Raw genomic sequence first — 6850 nt, 5'->3', positions numbered from 1 at the left:
TCAGGTGTAGGAAAGGAGGTGGGATGGCTTCCAACACACTCCATCCACCTCCTACACCTAACAGGTGGTTGTCTGTCAGGTGCAGCCCCACCTCCACAGTGGCTTCTAATACTCCTCCCCCTCCCCCTCCTACACAGGACAGGGAGCCTGCCCCAGCAGTAATGCCTTAGTGATCCTGCCAGCCCCACCTCCACAGTGGCTTCTAATACTCCTCCCCCTCCCCCTCCTACACTGGACAGGCAGCTGCCTGTCAGGTGTAGGAGAGGAGGTGGGATGCTTACAGCCGCCGGGGAGGTTTGCTCAGCAGGATTGCCTTAGCACTGCTGCTGGCCCAGCCTCCCCGATGCCTTTACATACAATCCCCCCCAACACCAGACAAGCAAGTGTCTGTCAGGTGTAGGAGCAGGGCCAGGGTATGAATGTTTATGGGGAGATAGTAAAGGACAGTTCTAGGAGCCATTTTGATGCTTGCCTCCCTCATGAACTGGAAGAAATGTCCACCACATCACCACTCCCTCACACCAACTCCCCCTCTCACCTCTTACTGCCCCCAAGAAAGCTCCTGGCAAACGTCGAGCCAGATACACCAATGCTACAAGGAGGATCACCCTTAGGTGCTTAAAACAACACAGTCTCCATATGAGCAAGGAGTTGCCTTAACAGATGACTTCTTCTTAAATGTTGCCTGCTCCAGAGTGAGCTCACCAAGCAGCCTGGTGATCTTAGCACCTGAGGGCAGAACCACCAATGTGGGCTACAGAGAGGCCTTTCAGCATAGAAAAAAAATGTACATATGTCTCACTTCATTTTTTACACTACAATCTTCTCCATTAGAATTCCTACAACAAATGTTACATTTCAAACTTCACATCATCAATATTATAACTGGATTGATAGAACTTAAGCACCATAGTGAAGCACAGGTATCAGGCTAGTGTGTATTTGTATGTATACACACACACACAAGGAATAAGGCCCATTGTGGAAATAAATACAATGAGCTCTAGAAACAGGCTCCTCCTTTTGATCTGCACAACAAGCCTATGAGGTAGGTTAGGCTGAAAGTCTGTGACTGGTCCGAAATAACCCAGTCAGCTTCTACAGCAAGAACCTGGGTCTGGCAGACTTTGCTCTTGAGCACTAACCGCTATGCCACACTGGCTGTCATGGAGGGGGGCAGGGTATCATGACACAAAGTCCACCATTTTCTCCAGGGGAACTGATCTTTGCCATCTGAAGAGCAGTGTTAATTCTGAGTGATCTCCAGCCCTCACCTGGAGATTGGCCACAATGGTTTTCCAGGAGAAAAAAGTACAGTCTTTCTCCACAGTGGGGACCAAAGCAGCGTACATCATTCTTCTCTCCCCCTTTTGATCTGCACAACAACCCTGTGAGGTAGGTTAGGCTGAAAGTCTGTGACTGGTCTGAAATCATCCACTCAGCTTCCACAGTAAGACCCTGGGTCTAGCAGACCCAGCTCTGAAGTGCTAACTGCTATGCCAAACTGGCTGTGGTATCGCCTGATATGACAACTGAACTCCAGACAACAGATCTCGCTCTCCCCCTGAAGAAAATAACTGCTTTGGAATATAAGAATATAAGAAAAGCCAATGTTAAATTAGGCCAATGGCCCATCCAGTCCAACACTCTGTCACACAGTGGCCAAAAATACCAGATGCCATCAGGAGGTCCACCAGTGGGGCCAGGACACTAGAAACCCTCCCACTGTTGCCCCCCCAAGCACCAAGAATACAGAGCATCACTTGGAGAGTGGAGCATTTGGCATTCTATTCAGTTGAGGCCTCTCCCCTCCCCAAACTCTGACTTCTGTAGAATCCACCATAAAATCTCCAGGAAGTTCCCAACCTAGATTTGGCAACCCTAGTCAGGACTGACCCCAATGAGTTCCTCACAAAGGCCAAAGTAAGCCTGGAAAAGGCCTCCTCCCCATTTTACTGAAAGAACCAAGCTTGGTTGCCTAACAACAGCCACTGAGGGAAAAGTTAGCCCCGCAGCAGGAGAAGATAATGGTTTGACGGCCACTGGCCCACCTCAGTAGCCAGTCAGCCGTGGATAAGCCAAGCAGTAGAAGCATCTTTGTCAGGAGAGGCAGCCGTTTTGGCAGTTTATTCTATCAGGGAAGTGGCCAAGCTGGCAGTGGGTGGGGGAGAGGAGCAGACCCAGCCCCCAGCCAATGGCACACAAGTACTCTTGAGTGGTGTTTGATGGGCCAGTGGCTGATGGAGTGTACAGCACAGCCAATGGGAGAGCTGGAAAGTGCCAATATGTTGGCCATTTCATATATATATATTTGCATGGCTAGAAAGTATTTAGGAAAGGAACTTTTAGAAAATTAGACCAGTCACGCACATTAGGATCCCTCAAATTATATGCATAAAACACTACAATTAATACTTTACATCTATGAAACAAACAAAATAATTCCATGAACAGTTTGTATCATAGACAGACACAGCCAGCATAGCAAAGAAAACTGATAAAGAAAAAGGATTAAAGGATTTTAAGGGAAGATACTTTCCCATGGACTAACACAGTGTAAATGGCTTTTAAAAACATATAGAAGGCATATTAGCTCCTGTTGCCAAGCTCTGGTTCACTGGGCTTGGACTAAGAAAAGGTATAATTTCATTATGGTCTACAATGGCCTTAAAGCCCAATTGTAAAAAAAATAGGTCTACTTGATATGGATAAAAATTTAAGATAATTTGTTTTCCAGGACACCTGCCCTAGTACCAGATTTCTGAAAAACAATCTCTGAACATATATCACAGAAAGCAAATTGCGTGATCAGGAAAAGAGGGTTCCCACGGTGCTCAAAACACAGGTGAAGAAGGGATGAGTATATAAGGTTAATTTCCTTGTGATTCTGTGAGTCTGAGGAATGTGTGCAGGGAATGTGTCTTCAAGAAACTATTGTCTGTAAAATGTAAAAGATCTGACAAAGTAATTCATTTTTTTTCAAATTCTTGGAAGCATTATCTTCCTGTCACAAGAGAGAGAGGGGGTATAAATGTACTAGATCTCTCATATACCCTAGAAAACTAATATTCCCCCTTACAGGAGCAGCAGGAACAGGGAAGAGAAGAAGCTGGCCCCACCAAACACCAGCTAGTCAGAGTCTCCCATTCCTTTAAATGTTAAAGGACTAGAATCCCCACCTAACTGCTGATGCTGACTAACAGCTGGCATCAGCGGTTAGGTGGGGCTTCTAATCTGTTTAAAATTTAAAGGGATTGAGATATGAACCAACCACTGCTTGGTGGGCCAGCTTCCACTCTCTCCCTCTCCACTCCTGTCCCTCCCCAAAATTGAAACATTGTTGGGATGAATTTTCATTACTCCCAGAATTCTGGGAGTGTTTTGGGTAATTTTGGATATCTCTAAGCCTGTCTGAAATAGTTACGTTCAGGTTTAATTTCAGCTTGAGTATATCTGAATGCACACACTCTACTGGCAATATTGCTTGCTATCTAATGAAAAAGAATTCTTAGAATGGGCCTTTCCTTTTGCCACTAAAGTCCTGTTTACTCTTCTCTATTCTCCTTAAAGCTGATTTTAGGACTGGCATATCTTTTGGGATAGATGGGATAGACTGTGGTGCATCAGAGAGGGAAGCAAGAAGGAAACTTCAGCAGAAATCGCCTGCCCCCTAATTCCTCAGAAAGTTCTCAGAACTCCAAAACTGATCATTTCCCTTAAAAATGAAGTTCTGTTCAGATGCACCCCTCTATTTCCGAGCGTTTTCAGACTCTCAACAGCCGCAGTTTGGAGGTTCCATGCGGCTGTTGAGAGAAGAGTGAAGGGGGAGAGAGCCATTCTGTGACCTTCTGTTCATAGTTAATTGGATCCACCCAATGGTCAGTTGAACTCAGTGCTTTACAAATCCATCCTAACCAGAGTTATACCCTACCAAGACAACTGAACCATGGCCTGGATAGTCAGATCTTGGAAGATAAACCTGGTCAGCCCTGGTTAGTACTTCAAAGGAAGACCACCAAAAAAATCCAGGGTTGCTGCACAGAGACTGGCAATAGCAAACCACGTGTGAGCCCTACAGGGTCACCATAAGTCAGCTGCAACTTGATGACACTTTCCACCACCACCAAGAGCATTGACTTCAGCAGATTTAGAATGGTCAGGGTATTTTCAGTGGTATTTTACTTTTTCTAGATTGCTCTCAATAAACAAGACAACTCAATTTTAGTCCAGTAGAACCACAGAGACCAACAGGTTTTTTGGGGGTATAAGCTTTTGAGAGTCAAAGCTTCCTTCACCAGATATCTGACAAAATGAGCTTTGACTCTAGAAAGCTTATAGCCTAGAAGTCTTGTTGATCCCTAAGTTGCTACTGGACTTGAATCTAGCTGTTCTACTGCAGACCAACACATCTACCTTCTGAAATCCAATAAAGAGGAAAGATGTAAAACTCAAGAAGTTGAATCTTTGATGGACATCTAAATTTGATATAGCAGTGTTAACCATATTTATGGTTTCATTTAAAATGCACACTGGGTGCATTCAAAATGCATCTTTGTGTTAATCCACAGCAGTCAAAGCACACAACCAAGTGTTTTGTGTGAGGTGACTCTTTTTGTTTGGTTGTTTGTAGTGGCTTCCTACGTGCAGTGAACAATCCATCAGTTCATTGAGAACGAGAAGAGGATAGGCAAAGAAAACTCAGCATCATAATGAAGACAGAACAACTGCCTGAAGACACCAAGAAACACATCAAAGAATATAGATGCAATGGTAAAAAATAGATAGTGTTCTTGTGGACATATTCTCAATGCTTCATTAATGGATGAATGAGTCTGAGAACCCTCTTACCATGAGCAAAATGCAAAATATGGCGGCCAAAAGTAGGACTCTGGTTGCTTCAATTTCCTATAGACATTTGCTCACAATTAACTGAAATTAAGCCTTATTTTGATGGGCCTCATTTTGATTAGCATGCTGAATATTATTCATTGTTAATAACATTTTGAGAGTTAGTCACTAATAGAAGTTTTAATTTAGTAGAATAGACAGTAATTAGAAGGGAACCAAGATGTTAAAATGTCAGTGATGAGATACTGCTTTCTGTTCCCAATCACATCATAAAGGAAAGTTCATGATGGTTTGGGGGGGGGGAGGGATGAAGAGGATCAAGACCTAATGGAGACTATCACATGAGCTCCCCGTAATCCTATTTTCATCTATATTCATATTTGAACTTTGGTTACACATTGCATTCATGAATATTAGGGTATAAGGAAGCAAACATCATCTGTTCAGCATGGCTGATAGTTTAGAGTTTCAGTACCAAACAAAACAGCACACAACCAAAGTGATTTCATCAGCATATTCAGACCCAAAATCAGCTTAGTCTGAAGGTCATTCAAATACCTTTAAGAACAGAATTGTTTTTGCTTAATCTAGCAATATTTTGTGTGTGTTTTTTCATTCTGAGGAGAAAATACTGTCCTTAAAAAAAGGAATAGTACAGTACATCAAAGTGTGCTCATAATCATATGTTTCTGCAAGTGATGGCAATTTTATTTAGAAATCTGTTTTTCCAGTACAAAAGAATAACAGTGGCTGTGGAAACATACACTGCCAATGTATGAAGTCTTCCATGCAAGAATCTCATCTGGTTCTATATACTCATAAGCTATAATGGGTCCAGGGAAGGAAACAGATGAATAATATACATTGGTCACTCAAAACAGTTGTCTTGAATATTATTTATCTCAGAAACCACTATTAATCAGAACCATTAACATTGGACCAAATTGCAATTATTCACGTTCATATTTCTAGGATAACTTGATACAAAGCAAGACAGAACACTTGCTGCTTTGCATAGAAAAGGAAATGTCAGCGGTGCGGCTTACCATGTAGCGGTAAGAACAATTTTGCCTGCTGCTGAAATGACCTCCTCCATGTCTGTTAGAAGTTAAACCAGGACACACGGAAAACAGCAGTGGTGCCCCTGGGTGACTCATCTTCGGCAGATCAGGCAACTGGCTCCCTATCTTTCTCCCCTTCTCCTAGTCACAGTGATCCATGCAATGGTCACCTTCAGGCTGGATGATTGTAACTCGCTCTATGCAGGGCTACCCTTGAGTCTGATCCAGAAACTTCAGTTGGACCAGAATGAAACAGAAACACCATTAAGAGCATACATACAACCTGTGCTTTGCCAGCTGCACTGGCTTTCACTTGAACACTGAGACAAGTTCAAGGTTTTGGTTCTAACCTTTAAAACACTATGCAGAATGGGATCAACATACCTTCAGGACCATCTCTCGCAGTATGTCCCTTAAAGAGCATTATGCTTGACTAGGAAAAAGGCCCATTGTAGAAATAAATACAACGGCCTCTAGAAAGAGGCTCTGGACGGGTGCCCTGGCCTTGGACACTCAGTGTCAATTTGCTGTGGCGACCTCAGCAGTGTATAATGACACTGACTCCACCATTTTCTCCAGAGGAACTGATCTCGCTACCTAAAGAACAGTTGTAATTTTGAGTGATCTCCAGCCCTCACCTGGAGATTGGCAACAATGGTTCCCCAGAAGGGAATAGTTGGTTTGGAGGGTGGAGTTAATGGCTTTGTACCTGTCCGAGGTCCCACGCCTCCTGAAACCTCACCCTCTCCAGGCTCCATCCCTCACATCTCCAGGAATTTCCCACCTGGAGTTGGCAACCCTATCTCCTTCCCAGTCAATCATCAACCTACCTTTATTTCCCCCTCACTCTTCAGCTTTCCATCCCCCACACACCTACAGCCTCTCCCGTGCTCTGAAGCCCTGACTACTACGTCACATTGGCTGTCATATGGGGGCCACCT

This window comes from Gekko japonicus, unplaced genomic scaffold (genome assembly GCF_001447785.1).
Source record: "Gekko japonicus isolate JY-2015 unplaced genomic scaffold, Gekko_japonicus_V1.1 scaffold1709, whole genome shotgun sequence".
Taxonomy (NCBI): Eukaryota; Metazoa; Chordata; class Lepidosauria; order Squamata; family Gekkonidae; genus Gekko; species Gekko japonicus.
The sequence above is the reverse complement of the archived record's forward strand: the minus strand, read 5'-3'. Positions refer to the sequence as shown.